The sequence below is a fragment of the Hemitrygon akajei genome, chromosome 21 (assembly GCF_048418815.1).
Source record: "Hemitrygon akajei chromosome 21, sHemAka1.3, whole genome shotgun sequence".
Taxonomy (NCBI): Eukaryota; Metazoa; Chordata; class Chondrichthyes; order Myliobatiformes; family Dasyatidae; genus Hemitrygon; species Hemitrygon akajei.
Window position 1 is genome coordinate 5,196,354 of NC_133144.1, and position 22,166 is coordinate 5,218,519.

The following is a 22,166-nucleotide window of genomic DNA, read 5'->3' on the forward strand; positions in this document are numbered from 1 at the left end:
ACTTTTTTCATGCACCTAAAATGTATTATGGACTGGAAAGATCATCTGGTTTTGACCAGGTGAATTCTTGCAGTGCTCTGATGCTGATGACACTCACAACTTTGTATCTTCCTCCTTTCCAAACAGCATTGAATATCCTAATGTCTGACAGATCATCCAATCACATCAATGATGCAGTGCTCAGTAACTGGCTGGGTGTTGCCTGCACTAGAGGGAGCTGCTGAAATGTGATCTAACAATGTTCCAACATGAAACTGGTAACAATTCAGATATATTGTACAATTTGTAGTGTTGCTCTGCAAAGTAGTTTCACAACAGCATGTATATGTCTGTACATTCACATGACCTACATTTATATATGAATGCCACAAGTATGTACAAAATATAATTAAACTAAGCTGTAAAATAACAATCTGAAAATGATCAGTAGATGCTGATTTTGCTCTTTAGTTGAGCCATTGGTAATCAGCATCAAATTGCACAATAAACAATGGATTGAATCAATTTGCTTGAAATATTTGGGTGCTTACTTTCATTAGTATGCTGGTCCTGGCTACATGGTCCACTTGTTAAAGTATCTGTACATGAATTTTCCTTTTTTTAAAAATTCAATTTATTCACACTCGGAATTAATGCAAAACTGCCGCATTGATGAACACATTGTGCAGTACTTCCTGTGGTCTGAATCTAGTTCTACCAATGCAATTAGAATATTTAAAGACAGGAAGATGAGTGACAATACTGAAGATGGATAATTGGCTTTTGAACCAGTTTTAGGTTTGTAGGAATGGTTTTGACAGCAGAGAGGGGAGTTAGGACTCAGGTTAGGATTTAGGAGCAGTGATGAGGGGGAGTTAGAGGTCAGGGCAGTAAAGGAAGAGTTTGGGCAGCTAAGTTGTGGCCATAAAGACAGTGAGAGTCACTGGCCACAGAGGCCTGTGTGTGTCTGGAAGTAGAGGGTCAAAGGTCAAATCCAGTGAAGACTGGAAGGCAAAGCCGTAGGTAAAATCTGGAGATAGAAGCCTGAAAGTCACATACCAGAAGAGCGCCGGGAGTCCAGAAGCCAAGGCCCAGTCAAACCCATGATTGGTTTCCTGGGGTGAAATCTGAAGTTCAAGACCCAATGTTTACATGTCTGAAAGTCCAGGACCAAAGACATGAGACATGGCTGCCCTGAGGTTGGAGGCCTATTTCGGCATGTGAGTGGGAGGGAAAGGAAAGGGGCTTGGCAGGTTTTCTTGTTATTGCTTGTGTTCTTCTGTGGAAGATAGTGGGAATGCTGTGTTGGCACCAGATTGTGTTGCAATACTTGTGAGCTGTCCCAGCACATCATTGGGTGTGTTGGTTGTTAAAGCAAATAACTTATTTCACAGTATGTTTCAACATATATGTGATAAATACATGCAAATCTCAATCTGGCATCAACATACTGGATAACCTATCCTTGAGCTACATTATAGGTGCAATTGTAAGGAAACTGTTCCAGCATCATTACACAAACGAGAGAAAATCTGCAGATGCTGGAAATCCAAGCAACACACAAAATGCTGCCTGGCCTGCTGAGTTTCTCCAGCGTTTTGTGTGTGTTGCCAACATCTTTACCTTCTTGAAGTTAAGGAATTTCAGCTTGTCAATGAATGCTCTAACAAATTACTATAGATATCTTATTGAAAAGATCCTGACACAATAACTAAAATGCACAGGAATGCAAGCTGCAGCCCAGTACATCACCGGTGCATCCCTCCCCACCACTGGTAGTATCAAGGCAATACCTATCAAAGATCCCCACCATCCAATCTTTGTGCAGCTACCATCAAGCAAGAGGTACAGCACCACACGCAAAGGTTCAAGAACAACTACTTCCTTTTAACCATTTGCCTCTTGAATCAATCAGCAAAACTGCATTTAACAATACTTTGACCACTTAGAACAAAAAAGCCTGTTTTAGTGCAAAGTGATCCAATTGTGTTCTTTCCTGTGAAAATTGTGTATAATTATGCTTATATGTTCTGAGCCTGCGATGCTTACGTGTACTTGTGCATATAACAACAAACTTGACTGATGTGACACTGAAATACAAAGAGGTAAATCTTGATCAGCTATCTAAGACTTCCTTTTCCACATACTTCTGTCAATGTCTTTCTTTCAACTACCGGTATTAAAATTGTACAGATGCTATCACAGGATTTATTTTCCCATGTGGGAGTTTGTGTGGATGAATCATATTTCCCACTTCTCTGATGTGGTTGACATTAGCTGTGCTCAAATGCATTTACAAATTACTTTCCAATGATCTACTTATTTGAAAAGACAAACAGCAGGTAACTTCAGTAATATGCTCAAAGCTTACTTGAAGAAATACAATGCATCAGTCATGGATCATTGGACCTGGGATACATTTTAGGAGTTATGGAATGGGAGAAGCAGCTACATAACCTAAATGAGAACTCTAGTGCCCTCGCAGTGCACTGTGTACAAATCTAAGCAGGGAATCAAACACCTTTCCAAAAACCACCTGAGCCAGAAGCTTCCTTTAGGGTTTTTAAACAAGAAAACTTTGTGAAAAGGTACTGCTTTTTCAAGGTCAAATAAAGAGTGAATGGAATCAGTTGTCTTTCTACCATGAGTGTTACAAATTGAAATCCAAACTAACCTGCGCAAGAAATGATGTAAAAACAGGTTATGAACAGGAAGTGAGGTTTATGCAAAACAAACTGCATACAAAATGAACAGCATTTCTAGAGGCAGAAGAACAACCAATCTTCACAAAAAAAAATTCACTGATACTTTAAGGCTCCTGGAATTGGGATGTAAAGATTCTGTAACATTGTAACTATGCAGGGGAAGTCAATACATGAATGGACTAAATAATCCTTCCAGGTGAAACAGGAGTCCTTATTTATGCATTTGGTATACTCAGTGTGATCTCTACGTTGGTGAGTGCCAGCTTGAAACAGGTGACCACTTTGCCAAGCACTTGCACTGTCCCCCATGACCAAGGTTGCAGCTGTAAGCCATTTTAATTTCCTTCCCCATTCCCACACTAACTTATCTATCTTTGGGCTCCTCTACTGTCAGAGGTTAATGCAAACCAGAGGAATGGCACCTCACATTCTTCAATTTCAGGTAATTGCTTCCTTCTGAAACTTCTCTCTCTCCTCCTGATCTACCCTGTTCCTTCTATACTCCCCACTCTCCTCTTTCTTTCCCCTCCACCTACTCCATCTGCCCATTGCCCACACACTACTCCCACTTCATCCCCATCCCCATCTACTGTTACCATCCACCCTTCTAACCTCCCTTATCTGGCTCCATGCAACACCTTCCTTCCCAATCATTTTTCAACATCTGCAACTCTGTTGCTTCCATCTATCACCTGGCCATTTCCACTCCCCCCTCTTTACCTGGATTCACCTATCACATGCCAGCTCTTACTTTACCTCTTCCTTCACCTCTTTCCACTGTCCCTCTCAGTCCAGATGAAAGGTTTTGACCCCAAACATTAACCGCAAATTTCCCTCCACAGATGCTAATTGATACAATGAATTTCTCCAGCAGCTTTTTCATTGTGTCAGATTCCAGTATTTGCAGTGCTCTACTGAGAATAAGTAGCTGTTCATATTCTTCAGCCTTCATTGAAATCCTCATGATGATATCAGTGAAGGCATTAGTAGCTATGTCCTGTATTAACATAACATGCCATGGTGGCATAGTGGTAGCACAATGTCCTCTGTAAGAAAGTTTGTATGTTCTTCCTGTGCGCACATGGGTTTCCTCCCATAGTCCAATGACATCCCAGTTAGTAAATTGTCCTGTGATTACGCAGGTAGGTTGCTGGATGGCGTGACTTGAGTCAAAATCAGGTTTACTATCACTGCATATGTCATGAAATTTGTTGTTATACAGCAGAAATGCATTGCAATATATAATAACCATTACTGAAATATATTTAACTTTTTTTAATATACAAGTAGTGCAAAAACAGTAGTGAGTAGTGTTCATGAGTTCAATGTCCAAACAGAAATCTGATGGCAGAGAAAAAGCTATTCCTGAATCATTGTGTGTTTTCAGGTTTCTGTACCTCCTTCTTGATGGTAGCAATGAGAAGTAGGCATGTCCTGGGTGATAGGGTCCTTAATGATGGATGTCGATTTTTTGCCCCGTTGAAGATGTTCCAGATGCTGAGGAGGGTGGTACCCATGATGGAGCTGACTGAGTTTACACCTTTCTGCAACTTGCTTCAATCTTGTGTAGTGTCTCCCCCATACCAGAGGATGATGCAGCCAGTTAGAATGCCCTCCACAGTACATCTGCAGAAATTTGCAAATGTTTTTGATAACATACCATATCTCCTCAAACTCCTACTGAAATTTAGCTGCTGCTGTGCTTTCTTTGGAACTACATCATTATGTTGGACCCAGGATAGATCCTTCGAGATGCTGACACCCAGGAACTTGAAATTGCTCACCCTTTCCAATTCTGATCCCTCCACGAGGACTGGCATGTTCCCTCATCTTAACTTTTCTGAAGTCCATGGTCAATTCTTTGGTCTTACTGACATTGAGTGCAAGATTGTTGCTGAGACACCATTCAACTAGCTGATATATCTCGCTCCTGTACTTCTTTTCATCACCATCTGAAATTCTGCTAATAGTTGTGTTGCCAGCAAATTTACAGATGACATTTGAGCTGTGCCAAGCCACATAGTCATGGGTGTAGACAGAGAAGGGTAGTAGGCTAAGCACATATGCTTGAGGTGCAACAGCGTTGATAATCAGCAAGGTGAAGATGTTAATTCCAATCTGCACAGACTGTGGTCTTCTGGTAAGGACGCTAAGGATCCAGTTGCAGAGGGAGAAATAGAGGCCGAGCTCTTGCAGCTTGTTCAAAGGCTTATTCCATGCTGTGCTTCTAAATTAACATTCACAACCTTCTAGATTACTGCCACCTCATCCATGGCTGACAATGATGCAAATATCTCAGCTAGGGCTCTTGCAATATCTTTTCTACCCTCTCTCAGTGTTCTTGGATAATCCTACAAGGCCCTGGAGATTTCATACATTTCAGGATGTCCAGCACCACCTATTGCAATACAGACCACGTCCAAGACTTCGCCATTAACTTGTCCAACAGCGAGGAAATATTCATGAAAGAGATGTTGCACTTTGGGTGGACAAAGCAGGGTAGAACTTTCACAGTGAGAAATGTGGAGGAGTGCAGTAGACAGAGGGATCTAGAAATACAAATCTATAATTCCTTAAGAATGGCGTCACAGGTTGATAGGGTCATACAGAAAGCTTTTAAAACACATTGACCTTCATAGGTCAAAGTACTGAGTACAGGAGTTGGGATGTTATGTTGAAGTAGCACAGGACATTGGAAAGGCTTAATTTGGAGTACTATGTACAGCTCTGGACAGGAATGATATCAATAAGATACTAGTTAGCACAACACTTTACAGTACCAGTGACCCAGGTTCATTTCCACTGCTCTTTGCAAGGACCGAGAGGGCTTCCTCCAGCAGTTCAAAGACATACCGGTTGGTAGGTTAATTGGTATTTGTAAATTGTTTCATGATTAAACTAGGGTTAAATTGGGGATGCTAGGTAGCGCATCTCGAAGGGCCGGAAGGGCCTACTCCACATTATATCTCATTGTATAAAATAAAATAATTTTAAAAAGATTGAAAAGTACAGTATAGAGAAAATTTATGAGGATGTTGCTGGGACTTGTGGACCTGAGAAAGGTTGATCAGGCTAGGACTTTATTCCCTAGAATGTAGAAGATTGAGGAGAGTTTTGATAAGCGGTATACAAAATTATGAGGGACATAAACAGAGTAAATGCAAGCAGGCTCTTTCTTATAAGTTTGGGTGAGACTAAGCCATGGATGGAGAGTGAAAGGTGAAATGTTTAAGGGGAACATGAAGGAAACTTCTTCACTCATAAGTTGCTGAGAGTGTGAATGCAAGTTCAATTTCAACAATTAAGAGATATTTGGATATGTACATGAATGGGAAAGGTAAGGAGGACCATGATCTGGGTGCAGATCAATGGGACTAGGCAAATTAATAGTTCGGCCAAGACAAGATGGGCCAAAGGGTTGTTCTTTTTCAGTGTTTCAGGGTTTTTCAGTGTTGTTCTTTTCTATGACTCTAAAAAGGAGCATGCAAACCTTGATCTCAGTATTTCACTTTTAAAAGCCCCCCCCCCAACCACTTGCTGAAATATCAACCACTTATTCATTTCCATAAATGCTACCTGACTTGCTGAGTTCTTCCACCACTTTGTGTACATTACTTCTGATTCCCAGCAGCTGCAGAATATGAGTCTCTCGGCTGATTCGATCCAGGTCCCGTTAAGGTCCTGTGTTGAGGTCTGGGCGAGAGGCAGAGTCTCACAATTCGGCTTTGCGGACCCAATTGGTCCCCATAGGTAGGTTTTTCAGTCTGCAGCTTACTCAACCCGCCTCTGTGTCACAGCCCCTATGTCAGTACCCTGCTCACAGCGCCAAATGTGGTAGTGGAATCTGGATGAACTCACTCAGACCATATAAGTATGAACTCTTTATTCAAGGCCTCCAGGGCACTTCAGTTAGTTGCTTAACCAGTCTGTGACTGTTCCTGCTCGGTCCACCAACTAGCTGGCAATTCCTCTTACAGAATAGATATAATCGTTTAGATAACCCCACACATACCAAGCTGGAGCCAGCCTTATCTATGTGCATGACAGTACCAACAGACAAATGACAGAATAGGTATAATGGCTCACATACACAGAACAGGCTGGAGTGGTCTTATCTATGTGTATTAATGCACAAGGAGACAAGGACCCTGAAGCACAAGCTGGCTAACTTCGAGAATAAATATTGCTCAGCATTGAATAGCACATCTGTTGATCATCAGTGGTTTCTTGCAGAAAAACAGGCTGCTATTGTTTAACTGACCATGTTAATCCTTTTACATACTTTATCAGAACAGTTGGCCAAAATTGATTGGACAGAGCTTTGGCAGGGATGATGTCAAAGCAGCAATAGCTGCAATTTCAGGAAGCAATTCAGAAGGCACTGGATATATGCATCCCAAAGAGGAAGAAGTATTCTGAAAGCACTATGACACAACCATGGCTAACAAGAGAAGTCAAAGCCAACATAAAAACTAAAGAAAGGGCATATGACAGAGCAAAAATTAGTGAGAAGTTAGAGGGTTGGGTGAGGTGAGGGTCATCAGTCAGAGTTGACCATGGATATTGCGTCCTATCTGTCTAGATACGCAAGCCTGGGCAGTACAATCTGGAGAGCAACCTGTTGCCCATGTAGCAGGCTCTCCTTCTCCATGCATCTGAAGAACCCAAAGGAACAGCAGAGACCGATACAGTTTGATACCAGCAGCTGAGGTGATCACCGAAATGTTAGCCATCTGACAAACAGTCCTACAGAATTGTATGGCTTCAGATTTTATCCTAGCTGAGAAAGGAGGAACCTATGCGGCACGTGGCCAAGTGGTTAAGGTGTTGGACTAGTGATCTGAAGGTTGTGAGTTTGAGCTCCAGCCGAGACAGTGTGCTTAAGCAAGGCACTTAACCACACACTGCTCCAGTCCACCCAGCTGAAAACGGGTACCCAAAAAATGCTGGGGGTTAACCTCACAATAGACTGGCATCTTATCCGGGGAGGTGGGAGGAAAGTCTCGTACTCTCAGTCACTTCACAACACGGATACTGGTATAAGCACCAGCCTGATGAGCCTACAAGGCTTGGGACAGACTTTATCTGTGCTATCACCAGCACAGAATGCTGCACATATATCCCTGATGAGTCTACTAACATTACGTCCCCCTTGCTCCGAGCACATTGCCAAGGAGATTGACAACATCAAGAAAGTAGGGCAGGATTTACATGGGTTTACCGAGGGGTCTAAATGGTGGTTGTTCAAAGGCCTGTTCGGTAACATGTGGGCATGATAGTGCATTATGTACTTATCATTGTTATAATTACTGTTGTACGCTGTTTTTTCCCACTGATAACTTAATGCTGTACTCGGTCTCTTTCTCTGTAAAAGAGCTCCATTGTAATTACTGCTTTGTTGATCATGTAATGATCAAAAGGAGGGAATGATAAAGTATGTAAAAGGGTTAACACGGTCAGTTAAACAATAGCAGCCTGCTTTTCTGAAAGAAACCACTGATGATCAACAGATGTGTTATTCAATGCTGAGCAATATTTCTTCTTGAAGTTAGCCAGCTAGTGTTTCAGGGTCCTTGATTCCTTGTGCAGTCATGCACAAAGATAAGACCACTCTAGCCTGCTCTGTCACACCACTGTTCCTGTATGAGCAACTAACTGAAGTGCCCCAGAGGCTTAGAATAAAGAGTTTATACTTATACAGTCTCTGAGTGAGTTTATCCGGATTTGACTACCACACCTCTCTCGTGCCTCTGTAATTCACCTGTATTTCACTGTAAAACTGACACATCTGACTTTATTAAATTGACTTTAGCTCTTACATTCTTCACATACATGAGTAAAAAAAACTTTATTTTACGTCTCCATGTAAATGTGCAATGAGCAATCAAAGAAATTTATAATAATTTTTAATAAATAGAACAGTTAATGTTATATAGAGTACACTCAAACCAGCATGAGTTCATCAATCTGATGGCCTGGTGGAAGAAGCTGTCCCAGAGCCTGTTGGTCCTGGCTTTTATGCTGCGGCACCGCTTCCCAGATGGTGGCAGCTGGAATAGATTGTGCTTGGAGTGACTCGGGTCCCCATTGATCCGACAGGCCCTTTTCACACACCTGTTCTTGTAAATGTCTTGAATCATGGGAAGTTTAGATAGATAGATAGATAGATAGATACTTTATTCATCCCCATGGGGAAATTCAACTTTTTTCCCATGTCCCATACACTTGTTGTAGCAAAACTAATTACATACAATACTTAACTCAGTAAAAATATGATATGCATCTAAATCACTAGCTTTTAAAAAGTTCTTAAGTCCTGGCGGTAGAATTGTAAAGCCTAATGGCATTGGGGAGTATTGACCTCTTCATCCTGTCTGAGGAGCATTGCATCGATAGTAACCTGTCGCTGAAACTGCTTCTCTGTCTCTGGATGGTGCTATGTAGAGGATGTTCAGAGTTATCCATAATTGACCGTAGCCTACTCAGCGCCCTTCGCTCAGCTACCGATGCTAAACTCTCCAGTACTTTGCCCACGACAGAGCCCGCCTTCCTTACCAGCTTATTTGCAACTACAAATGTGCTGGACTGTCCACACCACTCTCCGCAGAGTCTTGCGATTAAGGGAAGTACAGTTCCCATACCAGGCATTGATGCAGCCAGTCAGGATGCTCAATTGTGCCCATGTAGAAAGTTCTTAGGAATTGGGCACCCATATCAAACTTCCTCAACCATCTGAGGTGAAAGAGGCGCTGTTGTGCCTTCTTCACCACACAGCTGGTGTGTACAGACCATGTGAGGTCCTCGGTGATGTGGATGCCGAGGAACTTAAAGCTGTTTACCCTATCAACCCCAGATCTATTGATGTCAATAAGGGTTAGCCTGTCTCCATTCCTCCTGTAATGCACAACCAGCTCCTTTGTTGAGGAGAGGTTGTTTTCTTGACACCACTGTGTCAGAGAGATGACTTCTTCCCTGTAGGCCACCTCACTATTGTTTGAGATGAGGTCAATCAATTTAGTGTCATCAGCAAATTTAATTAGAGCTATGGGTGGTGACACAATCATGGGTATACAGGGAGTAAAGGAGGGGACACAATACGCAGCCATGAGGAGCTCCTGTATTGAGAGTCGCGAGGGCTGGAGGTGAGGGAGTCCACTCTTACAACCTTCTAGCGATCTGGTCCAGGTCCCAGCTACACAAGGCAGGGTCATGGCCAAGGTCTCTGAGCCTCTTGTCGAACCTGGATGGAACTATGGTGTTGAAGTTTTCTGATGACTCTGCCATAGTTGGATGCATCAGCAAGGGAGATGAGGCTGAGTACAGGGCTACGGTGGGAAACTTTGTCACATGGTGTGAGCAGAATCATCTGCAGCTTAATGTGAAAAAGACTAAGGAGCTGGTGATGGACCTGAGGAGGGCTAAGGCACCAGTGACCCCTGTTTCCATCCAAGGGGTCAGTGTGGATATGGTGGAGGATTACAAATACCTGGGGATACGAATTGACAATAAACTGGACTGGTCAAAGAACACTGAGGCTGTCTACAAGAAGGGTCAGAGCCGTCTCTATTTCCTGAGGAGACTGAGGTCCTTTAACATCTGTCGGACGATGCTGAGGATGTTCTATGAGTCTGTGGTGGCCAGTGCTATCATGTTTGCTGTTGTGCGCTGGGGCAGCAGGCTGAGGGTAGCAGACACCAACAGAATCAACAAACTCATTCGTAAGGCCAGAGATGTTGTGGGGGAGGAACTGGACTCTCTGACGGTGGTGTCTGAAAAGAGGATGCTGTCCAAGTTGCATGCCATCTTGGACAATGTCTCCCATCCACTCCATAATGTACTGGTTAGACACAGGAGTATATTCAGCCAGAGACTCATTCCATCGAGATGCAACACTGAACGTCATAGGAAGTCATTCCTGCCTATGGCCATCAAACTTTACAACTCCTCCCTCGGAGTGTCAGACACCCTGATCGAATAGGCTGGTCCTGGACTAATTTCCACTTGGCATAATTTACTTATCATTATTTAATTATTTATGATTTTTATATTGCTATATTTCTACACTATTTTTGGTTGGTGTGACTGTAACAAAACCCAATTTCCCTCAGGATCAATAAAGTATGTCTGTCTGTCTGAATGCTGAACTTAGTACAAGAACAGTATTCTCACATAAGCATCCTTCTTCTCCAGATGTGTAAGAACAATATGTAGAGCAGTGGCTATTGCATTACCTGTTGATCGGTTGTGTCGGTAGGTGAATTGTAGGGGGTCCAGTTTGGGTGGTAAAAGCTGCCGATGTAATTCTTGACCAGCCTCTCAAAGCATTTGCTTATTATTGAGGTGAGGGCAATAGGATGCCAGTTGCTCAGGCATATTACCTTGGTCTTTTTTGGTACAGGGACAATGGCAGATAATTTGAAGCAGGAGGGCACTCTACACTGGGAGAGGGAGAGATTAAAAACTTCAGTAAACGCACCTGCCAGTTGTGCTGTGCACATCCTGAGTACTCGCCCTGGGATGCCATCCGGTCCCGCAGCCTTGCGACTGTCCACTCATTAGAGGCATCTGCATACCTCAGCGTTAACCAGGTTGCAGGTTGTAGCAGTGGCTTTCCTTGGAGGCTCAGAGTTAGTGACATCGAACCGAACATAAAAGCAATTGAGCTCATCGGGGAGAGAGGCTGCGATGTTGGCGGCACCACAATGTTTGGCTTTGAAGTCTGCGATGCTATGCAGCCCTTACCACAAGTGAATGCAGGCTCACTTTTGACATTTAAGAAAACCTTGGATAGGTATATGGATGAGAGGGGTTTGGAGGGATATGGCCTGGGTGCAGGTCAGTGGGACTAGGCAGAAAATGGTTTGGCACAGCCAAGAAGGGCCAAAAGGCCTGTTTCTGTGCTGTAATGTTCTATGGTACTATGGTTCTAAGTTACGTATGCTATCCGTTGTGAATCTTGACTCAATCTTGTCCCTATATTGTTGTTTCACAGCCTTGATAGCTTTGTGCAGATTAAGGCTGCTTTTCTTGTGCTCTAGTTGATCTCCAGCGATGTAAGCTCGATGTCGTGCTGTAAGTGCTGCTCGCATGGAACTATTGATCCAGGGTTTCTGGTTCAGGAAGACCCTGACCTACTTCTGGGGGACAATATCGTTGATGCACTTCCAGATGAAGCATGTGACTTCATCAGTGAACTTGGAGACATCCTCGTCATAGAAGACATTCCAGTCAATGTCATCGAAGCAGTCCTGTAGAATGGAGGCCGACTGGTCAGACCAACAGTGGACGATTTTAACTACAGCCGCCTCTTGCTTCAGCTTCTGCCTATACATTAGCAAAAGCAAGATCAAAGAGTGAGCTGATTCTCCAAAAGCTGGGCAAAGGAGAGCGTTGCGGAAGGCAGTGTAGCAGTGGTCAAGTGTGTTATCTCCACGAGTGCTCATCTGGATGTGCTGACAAAACTTTGGAGAGAATTTCCAGCAACACTTCTCCTTCTTAAAATTTCACGCTGCATTCAATCATCACTTTCCCTGAAAGGGTTGTTTACCCTTAAGCTTCCTAATCAATTCTAGTTCATTGCACCATCCAGAAGAACTGATCCCCTAGTGAGCTCAACCATGAGCTGCTCTAAAAAGGCACTCTAGAAATTCCCCCTCTTGGGATCCAGCACCAACTTGATTTTCCCAGTCTACTTGCATATTGAAATTTCCCATGACTATTGTAATATTACCCTTTTGGCATGCTTTTTTCTTTCTCCCATTGTAAGTTGAAGGCCACATCCTTACTGTTTGGGGGTCTGTACATAACTCCCATCATGGTCTTTTTACCCTTGTAGTTCCTTAGCTTTACCCACCTTTGACACCTTTTGACTCTATGTCACCTCTTTCTAATGATTTGATTTCAATTGAATTGAAATGGATGTTCACCAGGGAATCTCACCTTTTGCAGCAGATGGAACAAAGGTGCTCGAAGTCCCCCAATCTATATTAGGCCTCATCAATATAGAGGCTACTGCACTGGGAACACTAGATACAGCAGATGATTCCTAGCAGTCTCACCTGAAAGGACTTGTTTAAGGCCCAGAATGGTTGTGAAGGAGGGGTGTAGGGACAGGTCACGAAGAAGCCACTCTGAGATTGGAGGAGCAACACCTCTGGTTGGTTTTCACTGGAATTCTTTGCCGTATTGCCACTCTGACCTTATCTTCCTATATTGATACCATAGCACAAGCGTGAAGAATTGCCAATGTCAATCAATTGCAAAGAATACTGAAAACACACAAACTGCAATCAATATATCTTTCCCCATTGCAAAATTCCTTCATCATACTTCTGCTTAATCACCCACAAGACTAAATCCAATTCAAAAACACTTAGCTTTTTATTAAAATGTTATGCTCTCCGGAGAGAGAATGGTTTTGTGATTTTCAAGTCCCTTTGGAAGACTACAGCAGTTGTCATCATCCTGAGCTGCTGTGTCATAAAACTGATACTTGAAAGCCTCTAAACTACTGTATTACCTTGCAATAATCTTGAGAGATCTATTAGACATGGACTGCACCAGCAACACTGACAAACACAAATCTTTAACTTCTTAAATAGAAATAATCACTTTACATGCTTTCCTTTTATTTCAAAGTTTATTTTTAGATGAAAGGCTGGTTAAATTGTAAGGAGTTCACTTAGCCTCAATGAGTTAGTGAAATAATCAAAAAAGAAATGTGATCTCAAGTGCCAAAATACATAACAAAATTAACCAAACTGATAAAATGTCAGCTTGATTTGGTTACTCACAATTTTAATTCAAATTCCAATGCTTCAACTAAACCCTTTAGGTCAAAAGTGGAATTTGCTTCAAGAATCGGTTGACACTACCACAAGAGAATTTAAATGCTTATATATGAAGCTCAGTAAATCATGTAACATGGAAAGAGACCCTTCAGTACACCAACTCCATGCCAACCATCAAGCACATATTAACAACAATATTAACACTAATCCTTTAGTATTCTTCCCATTTTTGTGTCATCTCCCCACAATTTTTACCAGTATTCTATATTCTTACAGCAATTTGCAGTGCAGTGCGCTGAGTAGGCTACGGTCAATCATGGAAAACCCTGAACATCCTCTGCATAGCACCATCCAGAGACAGAGAAGCAGCTTCAGCTGCAGGTTGCTATCGATGCAATGCTCCTCAGACAGGATGAAGAGATCATTACTCCCCAATGCCATTCGGCTTTACAATTCAACCGCCAGGGGTAAGATATGTTAAAGTGCCGGGGTTAGGACTGAGCTTAAGTTACCATTCAATGTATTTTAGTAAACTATTTAAGAACTTTTTAAAAGCTATTTATTAATGCTTTTTGAGAGGGTGATTTTAGATGCATATCATATTTTTACTGAGTTAAGTATTGTATGTAATTAGTTTTGCTACAATAAGTGTATGGGACATTGGAAAAAAATGTTGAATTTCCCCATGGGGATGAATAAAGTATCTATCTATCTATCAATTAACTTACCAACCAACCCTTCTACATTTGAGAAACCACAACATCCAGTTTTTCAACAATTCCAGATGCTACAAATCCAACATAAAAATTGAAAATTTTGGCTTTGGTGTCTGAGATCCTCACCTGCTTCAAGCAAGTTTCATTTATGTCTGTGCCCAAGAAAAATGTGGTGACCTGTCTCAATGACATAGATGATGGATGCAACATGAATGAAAGGAAGGACAAGCCAATGACAGGGTACAAATACAGACAGAGCAAAGAGTTAAATTGTACCAAAGAAGCAAAAATCAAAAGGGCAAAGAACGCAGATCTGAAGGTGCTGTATTTAAAGGTGCATAGCATTCGGAATAAGGTGGATGAACTCCTGGTACAATTACAAATTGGTCAGTATGATGTTGTGAGCATCACTGAGTTGCAATTGAAAGAGGAATTTTTTTTAGCCAGACAGTAGTGAATCTGTGGAATGCTCTGCCACAGACTGCGGTAGAGGCCAGGTCCGTGTGTATGTTAGAGGTGTAAGTTGACACGTTTCCTGATCAGTCAGGGCATCAAAAGACTTAGCAAGAAGGCAGGTGTATGGGGTTGAATGGGATCTAGGATCAGACTCAATGGGCTGAATGGCCTAACTCTGCTCCTATGTCTTATGACTATCATCCAGCAGCACTTAGATCCACTGTGATGAGGTGCTTTGAGAGGTTGGTGATGAAACAAATCAACTCCTGCCTGAGAAGCAACTTGGATTTTCTCCAGTTTGCCTACCATCACAGCAGGTCCACAGATGTCATTTCATTGGCTCTTCACTTATTCCTGCAACATCTGGACAGCAAAGATGCAGACATCAGGATTTTCTTCATTGATTACAGTTCAACATTCAAAACTATCATCCTTTCAAAACTAATCAACAAGTTCAAATCCTAACCCTCATACCTCCTTGGGCATCTGGATCAACAATTTCCTCACTTGCGGATCCCAATCAGATCAGATTGTCAGCAACATCTTCTCTCAGCAATCTCCCTCAGCACAGGTGCACCACAATGGTGTGCACCTTTGCTTCACAGTAAATATGAAAAAAGACAGTGCTGAATGAGAGGGACATTAGGACCATGTGTGTCCTTTGTTTCATAGACCCTGGTTAACCCCTTCCATACCAGATGCGGCGATTCAGATTAACGAGTTTACAATACACTGCCAGGATAGATCTATAGTCTCTCTCAAAGCAGAGGTGGAGGAGTATGCCTCATGATTAACTCTTAATGGTGTACAAATATATCAGTGCTGTCCCAATTCTGCTCACCAGACCTGGAATATCTAGCAATTAAGTACTGTCCTTTTTACCTACTGTGGGAGTTCTCCAGGATCATTTTGGCAGCAGTACATATTCCACCTTAGGCCAATATCAATCAGGTTTCAGATTATCTGAGCAATGGGATCAATATGCATGAAACAACACATCCTAGCACCTTCACTATCACTTTGGGAGATTTTAACCAGGCCAGTTTGAAAAAAATCACTAGGCAATTACCATCAACAGATCACTTGCAATACCAGAGGAAACAACACAATGGACCATTGCTACACCATCATCAAGAATGCCTACCATGCTATTCCACTCCCACACTTCCAGAAGTCTGATCACCTGACTTTAATTCTACTCCCTGAGTACAGGCAGAGACTGATGACTGCAGCACCAGCAGTGAGGAGCCAGAAGGTACGGACAAGGGAAGCACAGGAGCGCCTACAGGACTGTATTCAGGGATTCATCTTCGAACCTGGATGAGTTGTTACCGACTTTATTAAAATCTGTGTGGATAAATGTGTGCCTACAAAGACTTACTGTAAACCCCAAATCAAAAGCTGTGGATGAACCGGAGGTACGTTGTCTGCTGACGGTTAGAACTATGATATTCAAATCTGGCGACCCAGATCTGTACCAGAAAACCAAGTATGATTTGTGCAGGGCTATTTCAAGGGTGAAGAGACAATTTCGAACGAGGTTGGAGGCGACATCGGATGTATGACAACTCTGGCAGGGTTTGCAAGACATGACTTCCTAGAAAGCAAAACTGCATGAATGGCAGCGATGCTTCACTATCAGATGAACTCAATGCTATGCTTTGAAAGGGAGAATATAACTACAGTTGTGAAGATCCCTGCTGCACCTGATGACCCTGTGATCCCGGTCTCAGAGGCCAATGTTAGGCTGCCTTTAAGGAGAGTGAACCCTCACAAGGCGGAAGGTCCCGATGGAGTACCTGGTAAGGCTCTGAGAACCCGTGCCAATCAACTAATGGGAGTACTCAAGGACATTTTCAACCTCTCACTGCTTATAGCAGTGCCCAAGAAGAATTAAGTGAGTTGCCTTAATGATTATCACCTGGTAGCACTCACATCTACAATGATGAAATACTTTGAGAGGTTAGTCACGACCAAAAGGAACTCCTGCCTCAGCAAGGACCTGGACCCATTGCAAATTGCCTATTGCCACAATAGGTCAATGGCAGATGCAATCTCAACGGTTCTCCACACGGCTTTAGACCAGCTGGACAACACAAACACTAATTCAGGATGCTATTCATCGACTATTGCTCAGCATTAAATACCATCATTCCCACAATCCTGATTGAGAAGTTGCAGAACCTGGGCTTTTGCACCTCCCTCTGCAATTGGATCCTTGACTTCCCAACCAGAAGACCACAATCTGTGTGGATTGGTGATAACATATCCTCCTCACTATCAACACTGGCTCACATCAGGGGTGCATGGTCAGCCTACTGCTGTACTCTATACACGCATGACTGTGTGGCTAGGCTTAGCTTAAATACCATCTATAAATTTGTTGATGACTCAACCGCAGTTGGTACAATCTTAAATGGTGATGAGAGGGCATACAGGAGTGAGATAATGCCAACTAGTGGAGTGGTGTCGTAGCAACAACCTGGCACTCAACATCAGTAAGATGAAAGAGCTGATTGTGGACTTCAGGAAGGGTGAGGTGAAGGAACACATACTAATCCTCATAGAGGGATCAGAAGTGGAGAGAGTGAGCAGTTTCAAGTTCCTGGGTGTCAAGATCTCTGAGGATCTAACCTGGTCCCAACATATCGATGCAGTTGTAAAGAAGGCAGGGAGTGGCTATACTTTATTAGGAGTTTGAAGAGATTTGGTATGTCAACAAATACACTCAAAAACATCTATAGATGTACCATGGAGAGCATTCTGACAGGCTGTATCACTGTCTGGTATGAAGGGGCTACTGCAGAGAGTCGAAAAAAGCTGCAGAGGGTTGTAAATTTAGTCAGCTCCATCTTGGGCACTACCCTACAAAGTACGCAGGACATTTTCAAGGAGCGGTGTCTCAGAAAGGCAGCGTCTATTATTAAGGACCTCCAGCACCCAGGGCATGCCCTTTTCTCCCTGTTACCATCAGGTAGGAGGTACAGAATCCTGAAGGCACACACTCAGTAATTCAGCTTCTTCCCCGCTGCATTCTATTTCTAAATGGACATTGAACCCTTGGACCTCACTTTTTTTAATATATATTATTTCTATTTTTTTCACAATTTTTAATCTATTCAATATACACATACTGTAATTGATTTACTTATTTATTTATTATTATTTTTTCTTCTATATTATGTATTGGATTGAACTGCTACTGCTAAGTTAACATATTTCATGACACATGCCGGTGATAATAAACCTGATTCTGATTCTGGTTTGTGGGTTAAGATTCTAAATTGGAGAAAGGCCAATTCTGATGGTATCAGAAATGATCCTGCAAGTGTAGATTGTGATAGCCAGTTTTCTGGCAATTGTACTTGGAAATTGGGAGGCCTTCAGAAACATAATCTTGACTGTACAAAGCCTGTCAGAATAAAAGGTAAAGATAACAAGTGTTGGGAACCTTAGTTTTCAAGAGTTTTCACCTCCCATTCTATGGGATACTCTGAAGGCTGTTTTAAGAGGAAAAATCATAGCAATATCTTCTTATAAGAAAAAATAAGGAATAAAACATTAGAGGAATTACAAAATAGGTTGAAGGAACTAGAAAAAAAACAGGATACATTGAATTTGGCACAGGATACATTAGAGGAAATTTCAAAAATTAGGAATGAAATTGATAGTTTGGCTACGCAAGGAATCAGGAAAAAATTTCATGTTTCTGAAACAGAGACATTATGAAAGTGGATCTAAGTCTATGAAAATACTGGCATGGAAACTGAAAAAAAAAAAGATAGCAGAAAATACAATTCATAGAATTAGGGATCCAAGAACAAAAATGATTTTAAAAAAAGCTAAGTGAAATTCAAGAAACTTTTGAAATGTTTTACAAAACTCTATATTCCAAAGTTCCAGGGGTTGCATAACCCAAATTGACACCTTCCTGAATTCTCTAGAGTTACCCACTTTAAGGGAAGAACAAAATAGAACGATGACTGCTGACATAACTGAAGTTGAACTAAAAGCTGAAATTAGTTGGTTTAAATTAAGCGAGTCACTGGGATCAGATGGGTATATGGCAGAGAATTTAAAAATTAGTTAATTCCTGTCTTACTCCCCTGTATCTCCCCATACTGAACTGGGCTCTAAAAAAGGCACAAATGCCACCCAGCTGGAAGGAAGCGATAATCTGAGCTAAACTGAAAGTAGGCAAGGATAAAATGGAATGTGGGTCATTTAGACCAATATCCGTTCTTAGATTATAGATTATTTACCTCCACCATGGTGAAACGATTAGAAGAGTTTCTACCGATACATAACGATCAGACAGGTTTTATACGACAACAACAAACACAAGACAATATACGAAGGACACTTCACATTATGGATCATATACAAAAAAAATAAAATCAAAGCAATAGTGATAAGCGTGGACGCTGAAAAGGCATTTGATTTGGTTAATTATAATTTTCTTTACAGAGTTTTACATAGATTTGGTTTCCATGACACAATTATTAAAACTATACAGGCACTATATGACAACCCTACTGCTAGGATTAAAATCAATGGATATTTATCAAATAGTTTTACCCTAGAAAGGGGCACAAGACAGGATTGTGCAAGGTCACCGCTACTCTTCACATTATATCTGGAACCATCAGCTCAATACATCAGGCGAAATGAAGATATCAGGGGAATTAATATTAAGGGGACAGAGCATAAATTGGGCTGTTATGCGGATGACATTTTGATCTATCTAGGGCAACCAACATATTCTTTACCTAAATTGATGCAATTCTTTGAACAATATGATCAATTATCAGGATACAAGATCAACATATAAAACCTAATTACTTTCATATAACTATAGCCCACCAAGAGAAAATGAAAGTAGATATCCCTGGGCATGGCAAACAGAGTCTTTCAAATATTTGGGTGTCATTATGCCAAAAGATTTGGCAAAATTATCAGAATGCAACTATCAGCCTATATATAAAAAAAAGATATAACAAGATGACAAGATGGAACCCAATTCCTCTTTTTAGTCTCAGTTCAAAGATTGAATCTATTAAAAAGAATATACTGCCCAGCCTGTTACATCTCTTTCAGACCTTACCAATAGAGATTAATCAAGATCAATTCAATGAATGGAACAAAATGTTATCAAGATATATTTGGCAAGGTAAAAGGCCTACAGTTTGTCTCAGAACTTTGCAATTAGCCAAGGAAAAGGTGGGGGGGGGGGGGAATAGGGCTTACCTTCTCTTAGAGATTATTATTTTGCAGCACAGTTGAGAACTGTGATATGTTGGTGCAACCCATCATATGACTCTCAATGAAAAAACATTGAGGAGGGCATACTTTCCATCCCCATAGACAATTTTGGCTGACGACAACCTATAAAAGTACATAAATACTATTGATAATCCATGGGTGAAATGGACTCTTAAAATATGGAAAACTATTATGAAAGATTATAAACTAGAGGGAGATATTGCAATTGTTAAATGGTGTGCATATGACTTGGATTTTACACCAAATAAACTGGATGCTAGATTTAAGGACTGGACAGCTGAAGGAATAACAGTTCTTTGCAATATAATGAAAGAAGAAATACAGTTCAGTTTTGAAATGCATAAAGAGAAACAATTATTAAAAAATCAAGACTTTTATCAGTATTTACAGATGTGACAACATGTTAATAGGATGGTTAAAAAATGTAACCAAGGCAAGAACATGTTTCATAGAGCTGTTTAGAAAATAATATAATTCAGATACGGTAGTAGAATCATTTCAAGCGTGTCTAAGGGTTTGTCAAATCTTAAAACACATTCAACATCATACAAAACAAAATAGGAGAAGGAAGGAGGGATAATTATATCTGAGGAAGAATTGAATCAATGGAAATGTACCAGTTCACAGAAATGGAGTGAGTTTGGATGGAAAAACTTGATAAGATATTTTATTACACCCTCTCAGAAATCCCATTAAGATAGTAACCTCCCTGTTTGCTGGAGAAATTGTGGAAATCAAAATGCAAACCATTATCATGTTTTCTGGGAATGCCCCGTTATCAAAGACTATTGGAGTGGGATACACAAGACATCTTTAAATGTAAAATACCCTTAGAAAGTGAGACCATATATTTTGGGCATATACCTCAAGAATGGTTGAAAAGAGATAAGTATTTAATGAATATACTGCTGGTGGCTGGTAAAAAGACTCTTCCTAGGACATGTTTATCACAGGAGAGCACAACCTTAAATGCATGGATGGAATTTACAATGGACATTTACAAAATGGAAAAGGTAACAGCATCTGTTAATCATAAGTTGGAACAATTTGATTCATACTGGGAAAAATGGTTTAACTACATAACACCTCATAGGCCTGATTTTATCCTCACAAATCAATGAGTATGTTGTAAAACAAAAAGATCACTCCCTACCTGTACATAATTTTCTCCTTTTGCTTGTTCTTTCTTTCCACTCTTTTCTATAAGTATATACCTCAGATATATATTATGTGGAGATTTGTGGCATATATGACTATATGATATCATATCTGAAATACATCTTATGGAAATGTTTGTTTGATGATGAACTTAAATAAAAAATAAATTAGAAAAAAAAAACCTAAATACAAGGTGAAGAATTGAAAGGTTGAGCATGGTGGGAGTAAACAATGGAGCTCAGAGAAACAGAGGGCTATGGGTAACCCCAGGTAATTTCTCAGTTAAGGACATGTTTAGCACAGCTTTGTGGGCTGAAGGGCCTATATCGTGCTGTAGGTTTTCAATGCTTCTACATATATTTTAATGCAAGGAGTATTATTGGAAAGGCAGATGAGCTAGGGCATGGACCCACACATGGAATTATAGTATTGTAGCCATTAGTGAGACTTGGTTGTAGGAGGGGCAGGACGGGGAGCTCAATTTTCCAGGTTTTAGATGGGGTAGGAGGGATTAAATGAGGAGGGGTGGCATTACTATTCTGGGAAAATGTACTGCAGTGCTCAATCAGGGCAGTCTGGAGAACTTATCTAGTGAGAGTTTCTAGGAATAAGAAAGGTATGACCTTTTTAATGAGATTATATCATAGACCACACAACAGTCTGCAGGATTTAGAGAAATTGCAGACTGTTGCAAGAAACATTAGTTTGGGATACCAGGTGATTTTAAGTTTTCACATATTGACTGGGCTTCCCATACTATAAAAGGGCTGGATAGAAAAGTACATACAACACAGACTAGAGAGAATGTGATTCTAATTCACCTGTTATGAAATAGGGCCATGAGACAGAAGTTTGTGTGGGGGGTACGCTTTGCATCTCGTGATCATACTGTCACCAGTTTCAAGGTAATTATGGAAAAGGACAGATCTGGTCCTCAGGTTGAGATTCTAAATTGGAGAAAAGCTGATTTTGATGGTATCAGAAAGGATCTGGCAAGTGTGGATGGGGACAGGTTGTTTTCTGACAAAGGTGTACTTGGTATGTGGGAGGCCTTCAAAAGTGAAATTTTGAGGTTTATA

The 22,166-nt window shown here is 41.2% G+C and overlaps 1 protein-coding gene across 3 annotated transcripts in view; it reads right to left on the reverse strand.

The window, feature by feature from the left end:
- otud7a (OTU deubiquitinase 7A) overlaps positions 1-22,166 on the reverse strand; it is a 317,398-nt gene that overhangs the window by 264,641 nt on the left and 30,591 nt on the right. The window contains exon 2 of one of the 3 annotated variants that reach the window (XM_073024743.1): positions 19,894-20,031. The exons of the other annotated variants lie outside the window; for them this stretch is intronic. The gene's annotated coding sequence lies outside the window, so the exon portion shown is untranslated. The remainder of the gene's footprint in view (positions 1-19,893; positions 20,032-22,166) is intronic. 3 annotated transcript variants of the gene reach the window in all.